The sequence below is a fragment of the Ascaphus truei genome, chromosome 4, assembly GCF_040206685.1.
Source record: "Ascaphus truei isolate aAscTru1 chromosome 4, aAscTru1.hap1, whole genome shotgun sequence".
In the NCBI taxonomy this organism is placed as follows: Eukaryota; Metazoa; Chordata; class Amphibia; order Anura; family Ascaphidae; genus Ascaphus; species Ascaphus truei.
Window position 1 is genome coordinate 367,672,432 of NC_134486.1, and position 22,543 is coordinate 367,694,974.

Below are 22,543 nucleotides of genomic sequence, written 5' to 3' on the forward strand. Positions count from 1 at the left end.
ATGATTATTACCAATACACTCTGCGGACGTGGACGTCAACAGATTGCTGAATCCACTCATTGGATTCTGCAAATCAGCCAACGGATTGTATCCAATGCCGTATTTTGCTGAATTCTCACGGATTCAAACTGACCAAATCCATCTGCGGATTTTCCCCCATGAAAGGGATTTTAGAGTGCAAAATGCAAGAAAATCAGGGTAAAGGATTTGGGATGATTCTTGAGGACTACATTTGAGAGCTGTGCACTAGATTAATCTACAACTTTCCCAAAGTGTGGGATTCCTATTTACTAGCTTTTTAAGACTGCCTTTAGCATTCCCCTATTCCTGCTGATTACATATTTTACAAGTTTTAAACCTGGTCCTTTCTGTTCTTTTTATGTAGTAATTTGTAATTTCACTTGGGTTTCCTAACAATCCCGTCTTTCTAAATGTTTCCCAGTTAATTACTATCTCCAGTTTTGGGTAGTCTGTGCCCTTGCAGAATCTCTTCAATATGAGCATAGTATACTCACCCCCTTAACTCCCTGAGTTCTGTAGGGTCCATGAAATCCTATGCCCCTTCTGGAAGGTTATGATCACTATTGTAAGTCACCTCAGTAATATGAACAGAAGAGGAGGGTCCTCATCTTTCGTTCCAAATCTGAATGCAATCTCCACCAGAAAATGTAATTGCCTTTAGGGTGCTGGCCTTCATGATGTACAAAGGCACACTAAATAAACACAAAGGCACACTAATGAAATCAATCAGTGAGTTGTCTTTTGTTATTTGCTTTTATCGAAACTTGTTCTTTGCTCTTGGGAAAGAGCAACAGAAAAATACAAATATTTACCAATCATACACTGATGCAAGTAAAGATTGTCAGTTCCATTTACAATGGACAGCTAAGCAAGAGATCTCATTTGAAAGAATTAAAAGTAAACATTATGTCAGAAACAATTTTAACTTGAGCTAGCAACATCTTTAATACATTATAAAACAAGGTTTAGAAACATATTTCAGGTGATATACTGCCAACATGTGTCTTTTGGTTACGTTGAGCCTAGTTGACAACATATGTCCTGAACAAACAGAATTTGGGAATAATTTAGTGCAATAAAGGCTTACTTCCAGATCTCAGATTATAAAGATTACAACAAAAAAAACCACAAGTATAATCAGGTTTTGCTGAACGGAAAAAGCTATTAAAAAAAGAATAATGGTATTAAAAATGTTTCGTTTGTATTGGACACACTTTTTTTCAGACTGATTTTTATCAGCCAGTGTGGTGGAGTCACTCACAGGGCATAATACAGCCTACGAATGAAAAAAAAAATGTTCTTTTAAGTTGCAAAGTTGTTGAAAAGGGTTTGTTTGAAAGATCTATAGTAGCTATAAATGGCAATTTATAGTCAGATTTAGAGATACGATAGTATTTTTCTACCAACAGTTGCAGTTAAAGAACCAAAGCGTAGTAATCACATGTTTAATAAATTAAATGTAGATTTAATTTACTAAACATTTGTAATTTATTGCATATAAAGGTTCACTGACTTTTCTCCCTTTTTCTTGTTTTGTTTGGCTAGTGATGGTAGCAAAATTAGTTTAAAGTAATACTGGGAAATAACTTTAATTGCCAGATAAGATTAAAATAATATGGACTTTATAAACAACAAATTTTAACATAAAAAGCAGATAAGTGAATCTTTTAGAGTAATCACTAAAGGTGGTTGAGATCTAGTGCAAAGGTAAGATTTCTCTATTTTTAAGTAGCACTACTCTTATACTGTAAAGTACACATCAAAATAGGATGCCCTAGATTCAGTAATGGCCACAACATGTGGGATATCACTATTTTGTTAATTAACTTATTTCGCTAAAGACAAAACTGTAAAAAGAGGCTTTTTGTCACATCAATATTTTAGCAGAATTTATTGTGACATAATAGCACAGATTTTTAACAACTGAACTGGTGCTAGATCTATCTTTATAATGTATATAATGGCCACTATATTTAAAATCAGTATATAAATGAACAATCTGCAATGTGGTAAAAAATACACAAAGTTTAATGTTTTACAATATGACCCTTTAGTATTCAAAGTTGCTCATATAGTTTGAACTACCAATATAATTGTTCACTAGGGAATCAACTACATATATATATGCAACCCTCTCTCCTATCATCATCACTAGTAGATACAGTAGCCAGGAAGAATGGGAACGTGAGCAATCAATGTTGAGGACGGATCTTGTGGGAAGATGTATATGTATTTATCAATATACATATCCACTGATCTGGAAGTGAATACACCATAAGCATATTTTAGTAACAGCAGATTAGATTAAGATACACATAGATTAGACAAAGGTATGTCCATCAAGTTCAACCTAAAAAATTCTTTTTGGACATGTTACTGTATTTGTTATTTTAGATAATAGACTACGGATGTGAAGAAAACTGTGAAAAATTTAAAATACACAATAAACAAGATGAAAGAATTGGGCGCATCCTAGTTAAAAGGCACATGCTAACATTGAGAAGATTGGAAATTAAGTAAATAAAGCATACACGCATATGAAGATGATTCCATGCTACGAGTGACAGGTTACAATGAGGAAAGCCAGTTCCCGGTTGATCAGACAATGCATGAAAGAAAATGAAAAGGTGTCAAGTACAAAGAGAAAAGGAAGGATACAAATGGGAATAAGGTATTTTAGGACCCACAGATGCAGCAGCCGTTAATCGAACATTTCACGCGTTGTATCCTTTTGTTTACTGGGTCATGGTGCGTGATTTCTTGAAATATTCTCACGTTAGAATGTGAGATTACTAGTCTTTTGATCGAGTGCAGAAAATAGCATTTCAGTGTTGTCTGCAATACCGTCGAGAAACTGAAGTGAGCGATCGCGAGTTGTCTTAAAAATCTAATTGCAATTCAACCTGTCTTTTATTGCCGTACAGTACTTCAAGTGTGTCTAATTGGCATTTGAAGATTGACCTTATGAGTTCATACAGTATACATGGATAAGAAGTCTTTTCTCAGACTCCTTAGCCAAAAATACAACGTCGCCTCTTCTACCGAATGTAAAATATGTTTTCCGCGAATGAGTGTTTTTCAAATTGAAACCTTGTTGAAACGCATATGCGTGTCATCACATTTCTGCGCATGCGTGTCCTGATGTTCCTAATTAAATTACTGTACAGTAAGATACAGTGCATTTCCTCACATAGACGCCAGATACTGTATCTGCTAGACAGTAGTACAGTACTACTACTGTTAGTGTATCTAAATAGTAGCAAACACTTTAATTTTCTAGCTTTATGTTATACATATTATATTCATTGGACAGACTTATGTTGACTTTAATCTTGTTAGCCGTAGGGCACCCAATTTGGGTGATAAATTGGTTAGCATTCACTATGTCACCAGCAGACCACCCACTTTTCTCACAAGGGAAATAACAAAAGGTTTTACATTATGTCGTTCTTGTTCAGCCTGCCCCTATATGTAGGCCAGTGTGGAATTTTTTGATTCTAAGGGACTTACAAGGTTTGTAATCAGACCTAGATTGAATTGTAAATCAAAAGCGGTAATATATTATCTGATGTGCTCATGTCCAATGGTTTACATTGGTATGACCAAGAGAGAGTTGAGATTCCGCGTGCTAGAACACGTACATAACATTGAAAACAGTGATCGTGACTCTCAATGTGGTCATATACTAACTACAGTAGCAAGACACTTCAGGGCTAAACATAATTCAGATGCTAGCCTACTGAAGGGGTTTTCTATCGACCAAGTGTCTCTGGGCATTAGAGGTGGCGACCTGGAACGTTTACTCTTGCAACGCGAGTGTCGTTGGATTGTCAAATTGGGAACCTTGCAACCCTCAGGTATGAATGAGTACATGGGGTTTGCAATGTTCCTTTGACAATCCAGTGACTTTACCTGATGTTTAGTATTTGATTTAAATTGTATCTATTGTATCATTTACTCGATATCTTTATTCTATTTTTATCTCATCTCTTTTGGGCATTTTGAATTGGAATTTGAATTTTTATTATGCACTGCTTATATATTTCTGTCTTTTCTTTTGTTTTTAATTCAATTTGTAATTTTTTTTATTCTTCCTCACCTTAGCATCATGTGTATTTTCCTTTTTTCCACATTGACCTGCATGTATATTAGTATGGGCAGTGCTGGTCTTATTGACTAATCTTTATGTTTTTTTAGCCTTTGTGAGATTACTTGACAGGTTATTATGGGGAGATTTATCCCTTCCAGATATCTAGTCAGATTGCTTCAATTCTTGGCTCTTGGGCTCCTATGCATAGCTCTTCTGACTTGTTAAAATCTTTAATGTTAGAGGATCTGTGTTATTTGTGCTTCACTTACTCTTCTATCTATTACTCATGTCTGGCTTCTTTTCAGACCTACTCCGGTTATCCCTCCCACCTAGGAGAAGCCATGACGCAACCCTATCAGCTGTGGTGTCTCCGGCTGGCTCACTCACTTGATTATATCCACATCACATGAATTTCTACTACAAATATGGCTCTTATCAGCCATTACGTCAAGCCCCCGGACGAAGCAGGTGGCGAAACGTGCGCGTCGGGGCTCCTTTGTCTGTCCTGATCCGGCAGTGCCCCTGGCTGTTCTTCTCTCCCCAGCTGCAATTTTGAATTTGGCGCTCCAGTTGCTCACGGAGCATGCGCATTGCTGTGCTCTTACCACACTGAACAGACTCCCCTCACATGCAGACTGTCAGCTTCCTGTTTGTTCTTATCCTGGACCAGTGCTAAGTACAATTTTGGCTGTATTTGATCTCTGTTCATAGCCCTGCTGCCACTCTGTGTGTGTATTTTCACTCATGAATGATTCCTATTGTGTATGCATTTGCTATGTTGTTTACAAGCCAATTTGTTCATGCACCTTTACACCCACCCTTTATGACCGGCCGGTCCTAGTGTTCAGAGGCTAACCACTTAGCCTCTACACTACAGGTTCTGCATTTACTCTGTTTGTTGGGTTATTTCTGTCAGTTTCATACTCAGCTTTCACTTGTTTTTTTTCAGCTCAGTCTCTTACTTACCTTTATTAGTTTTTGACTTTATTTTGCTGACTCCAGTGCTTAGCTTAGTTTTGTTATCAGTGTTTCAGATTAGACAGCTTTGGGGACACTGTGGATCTTTTGTACTGCACCGACACACTTTATTCGAGCAAATGCCTGGTTTGTACCTGGCAGAAACCTGGAATCCGCCGCTGCTCACCTCTTGCATGCTTCGTTGCGTTTGCCTTCCCAGCCACGGTTCATGCCTGGCTGACGGGGGCCTGATCTGTTAAATGATAATGAGAATGATTTACTAGGCTGCGATGTTTCGATTGTCCACCAGATGGCATAAACTCATGACTTAAGTAATGTGTGGCCTTTGCAAGTTGTTTCGTTTCCAAAAAAAAGTTACTTTATCCCAGTACAGTATGCTATTGTGTAACTTGTCCTTGAGACTGAAGGAAGAGTTGCAAAAAATGTATCAATTTAGGCTTTACATACAGTAATGTATTAAATAAAGACAAAGATCATTTTCACTTACACTATTCTACAGAGACATGAGTGTTCAAGTGGAGCCCGTGTTCCAAAAACCTGACAGAAGTTATGCTTATTTGATATGGGCCGCTATAAATGCAACAGAGGATAAGATGGCAACAGTTGTTCAAATTTATCAGTATTTTATCGAAAATTATGACTTTTACAGATTTTCGCCAACTCCTCATTTGTGGAAGCATGCAATAAGGAAAAGGTTATGTAGTGACCCCTGTTTTCACCGTATTGAGCCCCAATTTGTTGGAGGGTATTGGTGTGTGTCACAGGGTTTTTCCCGTATCTATGATAATGGAGGCGGCAAAAGGCGAAGGGTCGTGTTAAAACGAAATAAGAAGCGACAGTCCCTGCCAAGCAATGCGCCAGAACCAGAACCAGAACCAGCAGCAGCACCAGCTTATCATCATGGTCCCGCCGTCGGTGACAACTCTGAGATGGATTTCGCAGCCAGTTTTGATGAAGCTTGCATGTACCTAAGCGATTTCCCGCTGACTACAGGTGGGCTAGTCCCTCTGCAAAATGATGAAAGCTGGACTGGAAGTGGGCCGGCGCCAGCGCAAGCTGAATGGGAAATTTAGTAATACTGTACAGTATGGTGAGTACTGTATTTTTGCCGTATTATTTTGGTGGGGCTGGCTGGGAACTTCTTTAGGGGGCTGACCATTACTGTACATTAAAACTTTTCATTTTGTTTTTCCTCAGAAAAGAAAACGGCTAATGGGGGGATTTCGATGGATTATATTGTACTGTATGCTGATGTTTTCCGGCCATACAGTATACTGTGTAATAAACCCGAATAAATAAAACTATGCATTTATTCTACAGTACATGTTCAGTAAATTACTGCACATACTGGGGGCGAGATGTGTTTGCAGCAGAGAGAGATTTAATAATATTGTACAGTGAGCAGGGGGTTCCCTGAGCCAGAAATTAATGCTCAGGGAACGCCCCCCCCCCCCCTGCTCCTGATCAATATTATTAAAAATACGGAAAATGCTGCGTCATTACCATAGCGGATAGCCGCTAAGGCAATGAAGGGGTTAACCCACCGTGCCCGCTTTATTGTGTGTAGTGGGGATGGGTGAGGGGGGTATTTGGCCCTTGGTGTGAGTTTACGACTTGCGGGAGGGGGGGGGGGGGTTGCGGGTGCACTTAACCCCTTCACGATCGTAGCAGTTAATACCGCTACGGTCATGAAGGGGTTAAGCCCTCCCGCTACCCCCCCCCCCCCCCCCGCAAGCCCTCCCCAACCATCGTTGGGGCGAATACCCCATTCACCCACCCCCGCTAAACACAATAAAAAATAATCACACACAGCATCCCCGCAATAAATAAATAAATAAATAAATACAAATAAATACATTTGAAATACATTTTTATTGATAGTGTAGATGTGCAGGGGGTCTCTGGAGCTGAACCGCGTTGGTTTTAGGTCTGGGGACCCCGTGCCCCCCGAGATACAGGCCCCTTTAGGGGGTGCCGGTATCCAGCTCTGCGTTAAAAGCCCCGATCACGTGACCGCGGCCTGTAAACCAAGCAGAGCAGAGGGATACCGGCACCCCCTAAAGGGGCCTGTATCTCGGGGGGCACGGGGTCCCCAGACCTGAAACCTGTGCGCTTCTGCTCTGGAGACCCTCTGCACATGTACACTATCAATAAAACACATACAATATACAGTATAAATAAACACTCGTTCTTTACCTTAGCGTCTATGCGCTATGGTAAAGAAGCATTATTTTAATAATATTGTAAAGTGAGCAGGGGGTTCCCTGAGCCAGAAATTAATGATTAATGCTCAGGGAACCCCCCCCCCCCTGCTCCTGATCAATATTATTAAAAATACGGAAAATGCTGCGTCATTACTATAGCGGATAGCCGCTAAGGCAATGAAGGGGTTAACCCACCGTGCCCGCTTTATTGTGTGTAGTGGGGATGGGTGAGGGGGGTATTTGGCCCTTGGTGTGAGTTTAGGACTTGCGGGAGGGGGGGGGGTTTGCGGGTGCACTTAACCCCTTCACGATCGTAGCAGTTAATACCGCTACGGTCATGAAGGGGTTAAGCCCTCCCGCTACCCCCCCCCCCCCCGCAAGCCCTCCCCAACCATCGTTGGGGCGAATACCCCATTCACCCACCCCCGCTAAACACAATAAAAAATAATCACACACAGCATCCCCGCAATAAATAAATAAATAAATAAATACAAATAAATACATTTGAAATACATTTTTATTGATAGTGTAGATGTGCAGGGGGTCTCTGGAGCTGAACCGCGTTGGTTTTAGGTCTGGGGACCCCGTGCCCCCCGAGATACAGGCCCCTTTAGGGGGTGCCGGTATCCAGCTCTGCGTTAAAAGCCCCGATCACGTGACCGCGGCCTGTAAACCAAGCAGAGCAGAGGGATACCGGCACCCCCTAAAGGGGCCTGTATCTCGGGGGGCACGGGGTACCCAGACCTGAAACCTGTGCGCTTCTGCTCTGGAGACCCTCTGCACATGTACACTATCAATAAAAATGTATTTCAAATGTATTTATTGTCATTTATTTATTTATTTATTTATATTTATTTATTCATTGTGCTGCTGCTGCAAGTCGTAAACTCACACCAAGGGCCAAACACCCCCCTCACCCCCAATAAAAAAAATTCACGCACAGCAGCCCCACAATTAATAAATAAATCTAAATAAATAAATAAAATCTATGTAAAACCCCCTCCCCTATTCTCGCTTTTAAAACGCCCTGCCTTCTCTCTAATCTATGTAAAAAACCCTCCCCCTATCCCCCTATTGTGTGTGCGTTAAGCTTCCCTGCAAGCTATGTAAAAAAACCTCCCCCTATTGTGTGTGTGTTTAAATCTGTCTGGCCTGTGTTTCTGAGTGCTGAGTGCTCTGCGTTTAAAGGTCCCGATCACGTGATCGCGGCCTGTAAACCAAGCAGAGCAGAGGGATACCGGCACCCCCTAAAGGGGCCTGTATCTCGGGGGGCACGGGGTCCCCAGACCTGAAACCTGTGCGCTTCTGCTCCGGAGACCCCCTGCACATGTACACTATCAATAAAAATGTATTTCAAATGTATTTATTTTTCATTTATTTATTTATTTATTTATTTATATTTATTTATTCATTGTGCTGCTGCTGCAAGTCGTAAACTCACACCAAGGGCCAAACACCCCCCTCACCCCCAATAAAAAAAATTCACGCACAGCAGCCCCACAATTAATAAATAAATCTAAATAAATAAATAAAGACATGAAGAGAAATAAATATATACTGTACAGTATATACTTTGTATATATATATACACTGTATATATATATATATATATATATATATATATATATATACAGTATACATATATACACTGTGTATATATATATATATATATATCATACAGCTATATATATATATATATATATATATATATATACATACTGTATGTGAGTGAAAAGAGAAAAAAGTAACCCGTATGGGAGCACTCAGGTATGCAATTGATATATTTGTTTATTTATTTGACACAGTGCAAAAAGGGATGAATAAACAGTACAGTACATGATTTAAAAACACTTAAAAAAGAGGCATGGACCCTTAAACACTAATGAACAGCACTAGGGAACGACACACACTGTCAACCCTAAACATGAAAAGGATAGTGACTCAAAAAACACTAGGGAGAATCAAAGTGAATCACAATAGGTTACTGGGTTTAAAGGCACCTACAGTATACAACGCTAAGGATAATGCACACTACACACCAAAAGGTAGACTTGTCAAAGTATAAATGACAGTCTCAAAGCATCACACATCTGCATTAGCATACAGTAATATAACCAATGCCTAAAGCACAAATCATGTGTAGGAAAGGTGGTAAGGTGGAATGAAATCCCTAGATGTGTAGAGCAATGAAGTTAATGAATAGCATACAGTATACAGTAAAACATAACATTACAATCCACACAGTACATTGCATTTACAGTACATTGTATACTGTAAATGATGCATAGCATTAAATCTATGCACCATATACAGTACTGTACATTCTGCAAATGAATGTTAACAATATAATTGCAAGCTACTCTACCAGTAAATACTGTACAAACACTTCCAAACAAGTCAACTTAACTACAGTATTTTAACCAAGCAAGTAAACCAAAATCAATATATACTGTAAGTAACAACCAGAAAAGACAATTTAAAAACAAACTAACCCTTACAATACCAAGGATTACATCTATCTAATTGTAAAAAACCTTATACATTATACACAGCAGCATTGTTTAAAAACCCCTTCCCCCCTAATGTTTGTGTTAAGCAGATTACACTGAAGGGAGAGAGATATAAAGGCCTAAAGCCCCTTCCCCCCTAATGTTTCTGTTAAGCAGATTACACTGAAGGGAGAGAGATATAAAGGCCTAAAGCCCCTTCCCCCCCTAATGTTTCTGTTAAACAGATTACAGTACATTGAAGGGAGAGAGATTTTACAGAAACACACATTAGGGGGGAGGGGGCTTTAAACAGATTACATTGAAGGGAGAGAGATGTTTCTGTTACCAGTAAATCTCCCTCCCTGCATTGCTAACCACCCTCACCCCCTACCCACATACCGTTAACCCCCCCCCCCATCCTGGCCATGGCCCCTCCGCTTCTGCAAAACAGACACAAAAATTAAAACATACAAAGTAATGTCCCCTAACCCCTTAATCACCATAGCGGTTATTAACCGCTACAGTCATGAAGGGGTTAACCCACCCTCACCCACCCACCACTCGGGATGCCTACATACCCTCCCACACTAACCCCCCCCCCCACCCGTGAGGCCTAACCACCCAGTCAGTACCCACAAGGGAGGCCTACCCACATACCGTTGGGGAAACACCCCACCCCCACCCCAGTACCCACAATAAAAACAGTACAATCACCCACAATAAACAGCATTCTATTTATTAAATACATTACCCACCCCCTGTGCCCCCCCCCGCATAAATACAAGATTTATTCTTTTACATTCAGGGTCCATAACGTAGCCCCACGCTAGTCCCCGGTGGGCTGGCAGGGCACCTGGACAGACCTACAGTTTACCAGCAGCATTCCACAGGTTCTGGAGGCCTGCTGGTGGATCCTGCCAGCACCATGGCGCCCAGGTGGTCTCCTTGGGTCACCGTGAGCCTCAATTGGGTCCACACGGTAGGCCCAAGGATGTCTGGGAGCCCCGGGTCAAACCCACAGGTGTCTGCGGGGCCTCGGGTGGTTCCCATGGGGGTCTGGGGAACTCACGGGTGCTCACTACGGGTCCGCGGTGCCCCCACAGAAGTGGGACCACACATCATCATCCCCGCACCTACGGCTCGGAGGTGCCCCCACAGAAGTGGGACCACACATCGTCATGCCCGCAGACTACGGGTCCGCGGTGCCCCCACAGAAGTGGGACCACACATCATCATCCCCGCATGTGTCACCCGTGGAACCACCAGCCTGCTACCCTTTAGGATACCCGAGGATTCCCCGCGGGTGGTCTCCAGAGGTCCCACGCAAAACCACGGAAGTAACCCTGAATGTAAAAAAAATAAACCTGGCCTATACATTCAATACATACACCCTCCCCCCCAACACCTACAGTACAATAATGTGCAAAATAACTATTATCCAGATATGGATAATAGATTAATTGCCCATTATTAAAAACATTAACTAGCATATACAAATAAATAAAGTACTACTGACCTCATCAATACGAAGTGTCCGACGCCAGCGCCTTCCTTCTCTTGCCCACACAAAACATAGCCAAAACCAAGCCAATACATTGCAATTACATTCAGATATCAATTAACCCCTTAAACACCTTATCGGATAATAACCGCAAAGGTAATTAAGGGGTTAAGCCACACAGGCACGATACCCACCCTTCACCCATGAATTTGTACTGTGGCTTCATCATGCAACTGTATATATATACTGTATATATATATACATACAGAGAGACAGAGAGAAAGAGAGAGAGAGAGATATATACAGTATATATATATACACACGTTATATACACACCCATGATAAACCAAATATACAGTACAAATAAATGTAGAAGGGTTATCAAAACCATACTGTTCTACAACCAAACACTTCTCCATACAGACACTACATTAAAAATCAATTTCCTTTAAAAATCCTAACTGATCTCACAATCTACTGTACTGTATATGATCACAAACCAATGAAAAAAGTCACATTCCAAAATGCATAAAATCTATGCACCATACTGTATACATTCTGCAAATTAATCAACGTAAACAAAAATCAATTAGCAATCATTATTTACATCCCTAAACATTTCACACTCAATCATGAACAATGAAACCATTAACAGATTCACGCCTAGAGCAGAACAATTAAGCCTTTGAAAAAAATATAAGTACCGACAAAAATACAACCTTTACAGTACAACCAAGGCTATCTATCCCTGACCTTCCTCAAACACACAATACAATACCAAGGAATAATACATCTATCTAATTTTAAAATACTTTAAACTCACAAAATAATTAAAAACACATCTAATCCAGCTTTTAAAACATCATCATTTCTTACCCTGAATGTATACTGTACAGTATATCTCTCTAGACATATATATTGTACATACATACATACAGTGGCAAGAAATGATATACCACAAAAAAAAAAAAAATACACAGGTTAAAAAACCTTTTGAAAAAATTAACAAGTTAAATAAAATACATTTCTTTACTGTAGTTCACTTACCATTACTTGCCCCCACCGACTCCCGTTGCCCAGCTTACTCACGAACCAATCCACGATCAGGAACCCATAAAATAATAAACCATTGAAAATAATAAACATTAAACTAAAAATCCAAACCAATCCACGGGTCTTCTACTTGTAATACACCTTCATCTGTATTCTTCTTTCTTCTATCTCCTTCCGGGCGGGGCAGGGCGTGGTCTTCTTTCCATCATCGGCCACGCCCTTGTCTTTTTCCTTCTCCGGAGGTCCTTCCTCCGCGGCGTCTGGCTGCAAAATGAGACGACATAGGCTTTTAAAGGCCTATGACGTCACATTTTGCGTCATGGTTCCCACGGTCCTGATTGGGCCGTGAAAACCATGTGTTTTGGCCGATAAAAAAAAAATGATGACGTCACTTAAAGGGAATGAAAGCACAGCCAATCAGAATGGCTTTGCTTCAATTGCCTTTAAGTTGACGTCATGAAAAGGCACATGGCCGTGCACACATGGTACTAGAGCCAATCAGAGCGTGGGAACTTTATCCCTACTCTGATTGGCTCTGGTATACCATGTGTCAGGGGCTTGGGGGAGAAAGGATGTGACGTCAATAAGGATAAAGTTCCCACGCTCTGATTGGCTACCGTACCACGTGACAGGTTTTCATTGACGTCACATCCTTTCTCCCCCAAGCCCCTGACACATGGTATACCAGAGCCAATCAGAGTAGGGATAAAGTTCCCACGCTCTGATTGGCTCTAGTACCATGTGTGCACGGCCATGTGCCTTTTCATGACGTCATCTTAAAGGCAATTGAAGCAAAGCCATTCTGATTGGCTGTGCTTTCATTCCCTTTAAGTGACGTCATCATTTTTTTATTATCGGCCAAAACACATGGTTTTCACGGTCCAATCAGGACCGTGGGAACCATGACGCAAAATGTGACGTCATAGGTCTTTAAAAGCCTATGTCGTCTCATTTTGCAGCCAGACGCCGCGGAGGAAGGACCTCCGGAGAAGAAAAAAGACAAGGGCGTGGCCGATGATGGAAAGAAGACCACGCCCTGCCCCGCCCGGAAGGAGATAGAAGAAAGAAGAATACAGATGAAGGTGTATTACAAGTAGAAGACCCGTGGATTGGTTTGGATTTTTAGTTTAATGTTTATTATTTTCAATGGTTTATTATTTTATGGGTTCCTGATCGTGGATTGGTTCGTGAGTAAGCTGGGCAACGGGAGTCGGTGGGGGCAAGTAATGGTAAGTGAACTACAGTAAAGAAATGTATTTTATTTAACTTGTTAATTTTTTCAAAAGGTTTTTTAACCTGTGTATTTTTTTTTTTTTTGTGGTATATCATTTCTTGCCACTGTATGTATGTATGTACAATATATATGTCTAGAGAGATATACTGTACAGTATACATTCAGGGTAAGAAATGATGATGTTTTAAAAGCTGGATTAGATGTGTTTTTAATTATTTTGTGAGTTTAAAGTATTTTAAAATTAGATAGATGTATTATTCCTTGGTATTGTATTGTGTGTTTGAGGAAGGTCAGGGATAGATAGCCTTGGTTGTACTGTAAAGGTTGTATTTTTGTCGGTACTTATATTTTTTTCAAAGGCTTAATTGTTCTGCTCTAGGCGTGAATCTGTTAATGGTTTCATTGTTCATGATTGAGTGTGAAATGTTTAGGGATGTAAATAATGATTGCTAATTGATTTTTGTTTACGTTGATTAATTTGCAGAATGTATACAGTATGGTGCATAGATTTTATGCATTTTGGAATGTGACTTTTTTCATTGGTTTGTGATCATATACAGTACAGTAGATTGTGAGATCAGTTAGGATTTTTAAAGGAAATTGATTTTTAATGTAGTGTCTGTATGGAGAAGTGTTTGGTTGTAGAACAGTATGGTTTTGATAACCCTTCTACATTTATTTGTACTGTATATTTGGTTTATCATGGGTGTGTATATAACGTGTGCATATATATATACTGTATATATCTCTCTCTCTCTCTTGCTCTCTGTCTCTCTGTATGTATATATATACAGTATATATATACAGTTGCATGATGAAGCCACAGTACAAATTCATGGGTGAAGGGTGGGTATCGTGCCTGTGTGGCTTAACCCCTTAATTACCTTTGCGGTTATTATCCGATAAGGTGTTTAAGGGGTTAATTGATATCTGAATGTAATTGCAATGTATTGGCTTGGTTTTGGCTATGTTTTGTGTGGGCAAGAGAAGGAAGGCGCTGGCGTCGGACACTTCGTATTGATGAGGTCAGTAGTACTTTATTTATTTGTATATGCTAGTTAATGTTTTTAATAATGGGCAATTAATCTATTATCCATATCTGGATAATAGTTATTTTGCACATTATTGTACTGTAGGTGTTGGGGGGGAGGGTGTATGTATTGAATGTATAGGCCAGGTTTATTTTTTTTACATTCAGGGTTACTTCCGTGGTTTTGCGTGGGACCTCTGGAGACCACCCGCGGGGAATCCTCGGGTATCCTAAAGGGTAGCAGGCTGGTGGTTCCACGGGTGACACATGCGGGGATGATGATGTGTGGTCCCACTTCTGTGGGGGCACCGCGGACCCGTAGTCTGCGGGCATGACGATGTGTGGTCCCACTTCTGTGGGGGCACCTCCGAGCCGTAGGTGCGGGGATGATGATGTGTGGTCCCACTTCTGTGGGGGCACCGCGGACCCGTAGTGAGCACCCGTGAGTTCCCCAGACCCCCATGGGAACCACCCGAGGCCCCGCAGACACCTGTGGGTTTGACCCGGGGCTCCCAGACATCCTTGGGCCTACCGTGTGGACCCAATTGAGGCTCACGGTGACCCAAGGAGACCACCTGGGCGCCATGGTGCTGGCAGGATCCACCAGCAGGCCTCCAGAACCTGTGGAATGCTGCTGGTAAACTGTAGGTCTGTCCAGGTGCCCTGCCAGCCCACCGGCGACTAGCGTGGGGCTACGTTATGGACCCTGAATGTAAAAGAATAAATCTTGTATTTATGGGGGGGGGGGGCACAGGGGGTGGGTAATGTATTTAATAAATAGAATGCTGTTTATTGTGGGTGATTGTACTGTTTTTATTGTGGGTACTGGGGTGGGGGTGGGGTGTTTCCCCAACGGTATGTGGGTAGGCCTCCCTTGTGGGTAGTTAGTGGGTGAGGGTTGAGGGTGGTTAGGCCTCACGGGGTGGGGGGTTAGAGTGGGAGGGTATGTACAGTAGGCGTCCCAAGTGGTGGGTGAGGGCGGGTTAACCCCTTCATGACTGTAGCGGTTAATAACCGCTATGGTGATTAAGGGGTTAGGGGACATTACTTTGAAAGTGTTATTTTTTTTCTCTGTTTTACTGTACAGCAGCGGAGGTTGCCATGGGTAGTGGGTAGTGTATTGAATGTATTTATTGGTTATTATGCGTTAACCCCTTCATTACCTTAGCGGCTATACGCTATGCTAATGAAGCCTCGTTTCTGAACTTTTAATAATATTGTGCAGGAGCAGGGGGTCCCCTGAGATTAGATTTCTGTCTCAGGGAACCCCCTGCTCACTCTACAATATTATTAAAAAGACAGAAATGCTGCTTCTTTACCATAGCGCATAGCCGCTAAGCTAAAGAATGATTCTTTAATGATGTGTGTGTTTTATTCACAGTGTAGAGGGTCTCCAGAGCAGAAGCGCACAGGTTTCAGGTCTGGGGACCCCGTGCCCCCCGAGATACAGGCCCCTTTAGGGGGTGCCGGTATCCCTCTGCTCTGCTTGGTTTACAGGCCGCGATCACGTGATCGGACCTTTAAACCAAGCAGAGCTGGATACCGGCACCCCCTAAAGGGGCCTGTATCTCGGGGGGGCACGGGGTCCCCAGACCTAAAACCAACGCGGTTCAGCTCCAGAGACCCCCTGCACATCTACACTATCAATAAAAATGTATTTCAAATGCATTTATTTGTATTTATTTATTTATTTATTTATTGCGGGGATGCTGTGTGTGATTATTTTTTATTGTGTTTAGCGGGGGTGGGTGACGGGGTTTATAAATGTGAGTTTATAAATAAAATAAAGAATATTATTTATACAGTAGGGGCCTTAGAACAGAAGTTCCCACGCCAATTGCGCGCTCATTGCTCTTTTGTTACAATGTTGCTGGTCTTGCGGGTTTGCAGTCTGGCAGCAAAAAGCAGTTTGTAGTACTGTGTGTGAGATAAAGTAACCAGTTCTTTTATTGCTGAAGTCGCCACTAAAAACTTTTATTTACAAATACAGTACAAAAACCGTGCAACACACAACAACATACAGTATCCTTTGTTTAAGTACAGCAGGTACTATAGGGTAAAACATGTACTGTACAGTACAGCACAACATTACAGTATGGTCTCACTGAAAGTCCTCCCCATTTTCCAGCCATGGCCGATGCCTTGCATGGCGCAAAACGCCATTAATGCAGTCTCTAACGCCTCTCATTACAGGATCTGTAACAGGGTAATAGCGCTGCATTTCTTCCACAATCTTTTTCCTTAAATTGGCAGGAAGGGCATTTTTTTGGCGATTCCCATCATAGTTCACTTTGAACACCCACTCGCAGTACAATGTGTAGGGAACATGGTGTTTAAATATGATTAAGGCATACTTGTGTGGTATACCAGCACTCCTCACCCTATACTTCTCCCTCAGCGCCGGTGTCAGATCGCACAGGGAGATGTCGGGCACTGTTTGTATGCGAGCGGGTGTAGGAAGTCTTTTGGGAGCGGGTGTACTTGAGGCGATGGGCAATGGTAGGGTGTCTGGGAGGAAGCTTTCCTCCGGTAGTGGTCGCCGGGTTGTCTCCTGGCGTGGTCTAGATGGGGTTGTCATGTCCTCCTCAATAGCATAGTACACTGTATCTTCTGGTGGAGGGGGTGTGCTTGGTGATGGAAGGGGGTCGAAGGTACCATGCATCACATCCATGTCACCCCCCTGCTCCAGCGTCGGGGAAACAGGGGCATTAACACCGAGCAAATAATGTATGCCCGCTATGTCTGCCTCTATCTTGTCCATCCGTTGATCCATACGTTGCTCCATATGTAGCATCCGTTGATCCAGCCGTTGCTCCATATGTAGCACCGACTCCAGAAGCAGATCTAGCTTTGCCAGCACACTAGAATTCCCGGGGAGATCCACACTTAGCCCATTCAGGATCCGGTCCAACGAGCTGCTTGTGCATGGCATCTGGAGATCTGGGGGGATGGGTGCAACGGAGGATGAGATGGGGGTTCCCTGGAGAGAAGCGGCATCGATGGAGAGTGGAAGAGGTGACCTGGGGATGCCCGGTACAGGAGAAGCTGCAGCGTGGTGGAAGAGGGATGGAGAAGGTGACCGCTGGATTTCCGGGAGAGAAGCAGAGTCGTCCAAGAGCAAAGGAGACAGTGACCCGTTGATTTCAGAGGCAGCAGCATCTTCAGATGGAACCGGAGAAGATGGGGGTGGAGAAGCCGGGCTGAAGATTTCCGGGACAGCTACAGCAGAGTCGTCGAAGCATATGGGAGCAAGTGGTCTGCGGATTCGGTGAGTTGGCTGCCATGCGTCTTGCGTACCGAGCACAGTACCGTATTTCTTCTTCACATAATAAGGCTGACGTGTTTTAAAAGCCTTAGCCTTTGGGGTCAGCAGAAGGTTTTCTTTGTTGGCCTTAGCCTGTCGCTTTGCCTTTGGCTTGGGAACGGTAACTGCCTTTCTCTTTTTCAGTGTGGCAGGCACAGCAGAGGTGAGATGATTCTTTCGTCCATAGAACCGGGGCTGCTCCATGTAAGCGGGAGGCACAATGCAGTATCTGGACAATGGCTCAGATAAAGATCAGCAAGTGGTGGGCTATGCAACGTGTACAACCTTTTATGCATGGTGGCCAGGTACAGGTGTTGAAAGTGGGTGGTCTGTTATGTGAGTCATTAACATATAAATACACCATCCATTTTGTGGATTCACTGCACATTGAATACACATCGACTAAACATCGAATACACATTCTTGTGTTTGTATTTCTTTCTACTCGCAGCAATGCCTGTTAAGAAGATTTCAAAGGATCTCAGCATGAGAATGAAGGAGATGTACACGAGCGGACAACGAATTGCAGATATCCAGCGCTGGTTAACTGCTTCTGGCCTCGTTGTGCCATCAAGCACTGTGTGCTATCATGCACAAGGAAAAAACAGAGACCGCAAAAAGGCACCAAGGGTAACAAATGCGTAAGTACTGTATACTGTATTTATAAAACTTAACCAAAAAAAAATATAGAAAACTGTAGTGTACATCTACAGTATACCGTATTTATATACAGTAGTATATTTATTATATTACAACAGTATATACTGTAGTGTACTGTATGTGTGGTCAATTTATATTTTTTGTGCAGCAGTATACACTTTTGGTATATTGCAATTCATCTTACAACGAAATATACAGTATATGATGTGTATTTATTATGATATAACAACAGTATACCGTATTTATATAGTATATTTATTATATTACAACAGTATATACTGTAGTGTACTGTATGTGTGGTCAATTTATATTTTTTGTGCAGCAGTATACACTTTTGGTATATTGCAATTCATCTTACAACGGAATATAAAGTATATGATGTGTATTTATTATGATATAACAACAGTATACCGTATTTATATAGTATATTTATTATATTACAACAGTATATACTGTAGTGTACTGTATGTGTGGTCAATTTATATTTTTTGTGCAGCAGTATACACTTTTGGTATATTGCAATTCATCTTACAACGAAATATACAGTATATGATGTGTATTTATTATGATATAACAACAGTATACCGTATTTATATAGTATATTTATTATATTACAACAGTATATACTGTAGTGTACTGTATGTGTGGTCAATTTATATTTTTTGTGCAGCAGTATACACTTTTGGTATATTGCAATTCATCTTACAACGGAATATACAGTATATGATGTGTATTTATTATGATATAACAACAGTATACCGTATTTATATAGTATATTTATTATATTACAACAGTATATACTGTAGTGTACTGTATGTGTGGTCAATTTATATTTTTTGTGCAGCAGTATACACTTTTGGTATATTGCAATTCATCTTACAACGAAATATACAGTATATGATGTGTATTTATTATGATATAACAACAGTATACCGTATTTATATAGTATATTTATTATATTACAACAGTACTGTATACTGTATATTTTGTCTATTTATATTTATAGTACAGCAGTATACATTTTTTGTATATTTATATTTACTGTATATTACAACATTACATGTACAGTATACAATATACATTTTATATTGCTGCATATTAATAACACAATATAATTTCTTTGCATTGTAGGGAGACTACTCTTCTGGTGGACAGAATAAGTGAGGAGAATGATGAGAGGAGCGCATTAAGGGTTAAAAACACTCTTCAGGAAAACCACAATCTGACTGTATCCGAGAGCAGCATAAAGAAGATGAGACGCAGAATTGGATGGAAATATGGACGTGTGAGGTTAGTAGTGGACAGTACAGGAGGTACTGTACTGTAAAGTAAAAATGTTGTTTTGCAAACTGTACTGCGCTGTGACGCTAACATTTTTTATTCATTGTCATTACAGAGCGTACCCCATGATACGGGACGCAAACAAAATCAAAAGAGTGCTCCAGGCCCAGGCATGGATCGACAGCGGTGAGACTTTCCAGGATTGCATCTTCACTGATGAGTCTACTGTGTCGCTGGAGAGATTTGCAAGATTTGCGTTCCACAAAAAAGGCCGCATAACTTTGAAGCCACGGCCAAAACACCCTGTGAAGCTGCATGTGTGGGGTGCCATCTCTAGGCGTGGACCGGGATGCATTGTCGTCTTTGAAGGTACAATTTCTCAAATATAATGCCGCCTAATGCACTGTACTTGACTAGTGTTGCCTTACCGTATGCACTGTACTGTACTATTGAGCACTTTTCTTTTCTTGCTATAGGAATCATGAATAAAGATTTCTTCCAAGACAACATTGTGCCCGTGATAGTGCGATACATCACACAAGACTTTCCCAATGGTCATCGCTTTTACCAGGACAATGATCCCAAGCACACCGCGTCGACGGCGCATATCCTTGAGCGCGGCATCAACTGGGTGAAGACGCCAGCGGAGTAAGTGTAGTAGACCGTGTCCCATTTATATGTTCCCCACTGTTTTTACTGTGTACTGTATCTCTTAAACTAATTGTCCTTTCTTTCCAATCACAGATCGCCAGACTTCAATCCGATCGAAATGGTCTGGCATCAGCTGAAGGACCACATCCGTAAAGTGGCGAAACCCTCCAAGAAGGACGAGTTGTATACAGCCATAATGAGTTTTTGGAACGATGTACTCACCGTTGAACGATGCAATAAATATATAGACCATATTGCCACTGTGTTGCCCATTGTCATCGCGCGCAATGGACAAGCATCAGGAAAGTAGTACAGTGCTGTAGTATTGTACAGTAGGTACACTATGATACAGGTAAGTATGGCACAGATTTTAGCTTTCCCAATAGTCAGAGTTTACAGTAGTTCCAGTATACAGTACAGTAGACTAGTTTGACATACTACAGTAACTGCCTACTAACTGCTCCATTTTTTCTTTCCAGAGAAAGCTGCACCAGCCACCTACTGTACAGTAGGTCTACCATAATACAGTACGCACATACAGTACAGTACAGTAACTGAACAAAGTTTTTGTTTTCTTGTCGTTCCAGGAAAAAGGGTGCACCAGAGGGGAGGGGGGGCCTTGTGTTCGTCAAATCTGCTTGTGCAGTCAAATGTACAGTATATAAACAGCAGTAATGATGTACACAAAACCTCTCCTCTCTCAATGAACTACTGTACCGCAGACACAATGAGGATACTGTTACAGTATGAAGGGAAAAAGAACAGGATGGGTTATTTAACATTACAGTATACTGTGCAATATTTATACTGTATATTTATATATACTGTATTTTTATTCTAAAGGTATTCGAGAATGTACTCTACTAGATGAGGACCTGGTGACTTTCAACACTCTCAGACACACAGAAAGGATTATTTCACATCACTGTATATTTATCCTGTATATTTTCAGTAATTTAGAAGCAGTGGCTGTTCTGAACAGCCCAGGGCCAGATTAACAAAACAATGGCTTGGATTGGATTAGCCAGACGATTGATGCTTGGCCAGGGAGGGATTAAAAACTCTAAGGGAGGGGGTGGGTGGTGTAGCTGTAGGATTGTACTGTGTCAGTATTTCCAACGCCAGGTCACCCTAATAATTGCATGAATAAACCCCCAAAGACAAGGCCCAAATATACTAGTACAGTATACTGTACAGTACTGTAAAGTATGTATTATTGTGTGTTGATGTTTTGAATTGCTGTTAACTTGAAAAGTTTCACCATTGTATTGTACTGTATTTGTAAATAAAAGTATTTTGTGGCGACTTCAGCAATAAAAGAACTGGTTAATTTATCTCACATAAAGTACGTGAATACGACCGCAATCACCATTGTACAGTAAATGGGTGCATAGGATGGAACGACAGGTGCTAAAGGGGTATAAATATGATACTGTATTTATCAGTATTGATCAAAGAGAGTTGATCAGAAGGATTCCCCTTATAAAGTATACAGCACTCTATTGTCATTCATACAGTACAGTATACTGTAGTAAAAGGTAGACAACACATGGTCTTGCAGTACAGTATACTGTATTACTAAAAATCTGTCAGGTTGACCAGAATCACTGCGGATATCGGAAAATAATACAATTTTATTAATTCTACGTACTGTATATAAGGGGAATCCTTCTGATCAACTCTCTTTGATCAACACTGATAAATACAGTAATTTATCTCACACTCAGTACTACAAACTGCTTTTTGCTTGCAATAAACAAACAAACAGGGAAGCGCTACTGTATACTGTATGAGTTAGGATCAGGCCCAGCAGCCACTTTATGTTGAAAACCACATATGAAATGAGCATAAATTTGCATGAATAATTACACAAAAATATATAAAATAAATAGCACAAGTCTCTGACAGAGAGAAATTGTCCAGGTGGTGTGGATACAGGTTAATGCCCCTGTCTGATAGGACAGACTCGGGCAAGAATGGCCTGTGAGAGGTGAATATCCAGAATGGTAGCTGGGATGGAAAGCGCTACCAACTGTGCAGGTATTGA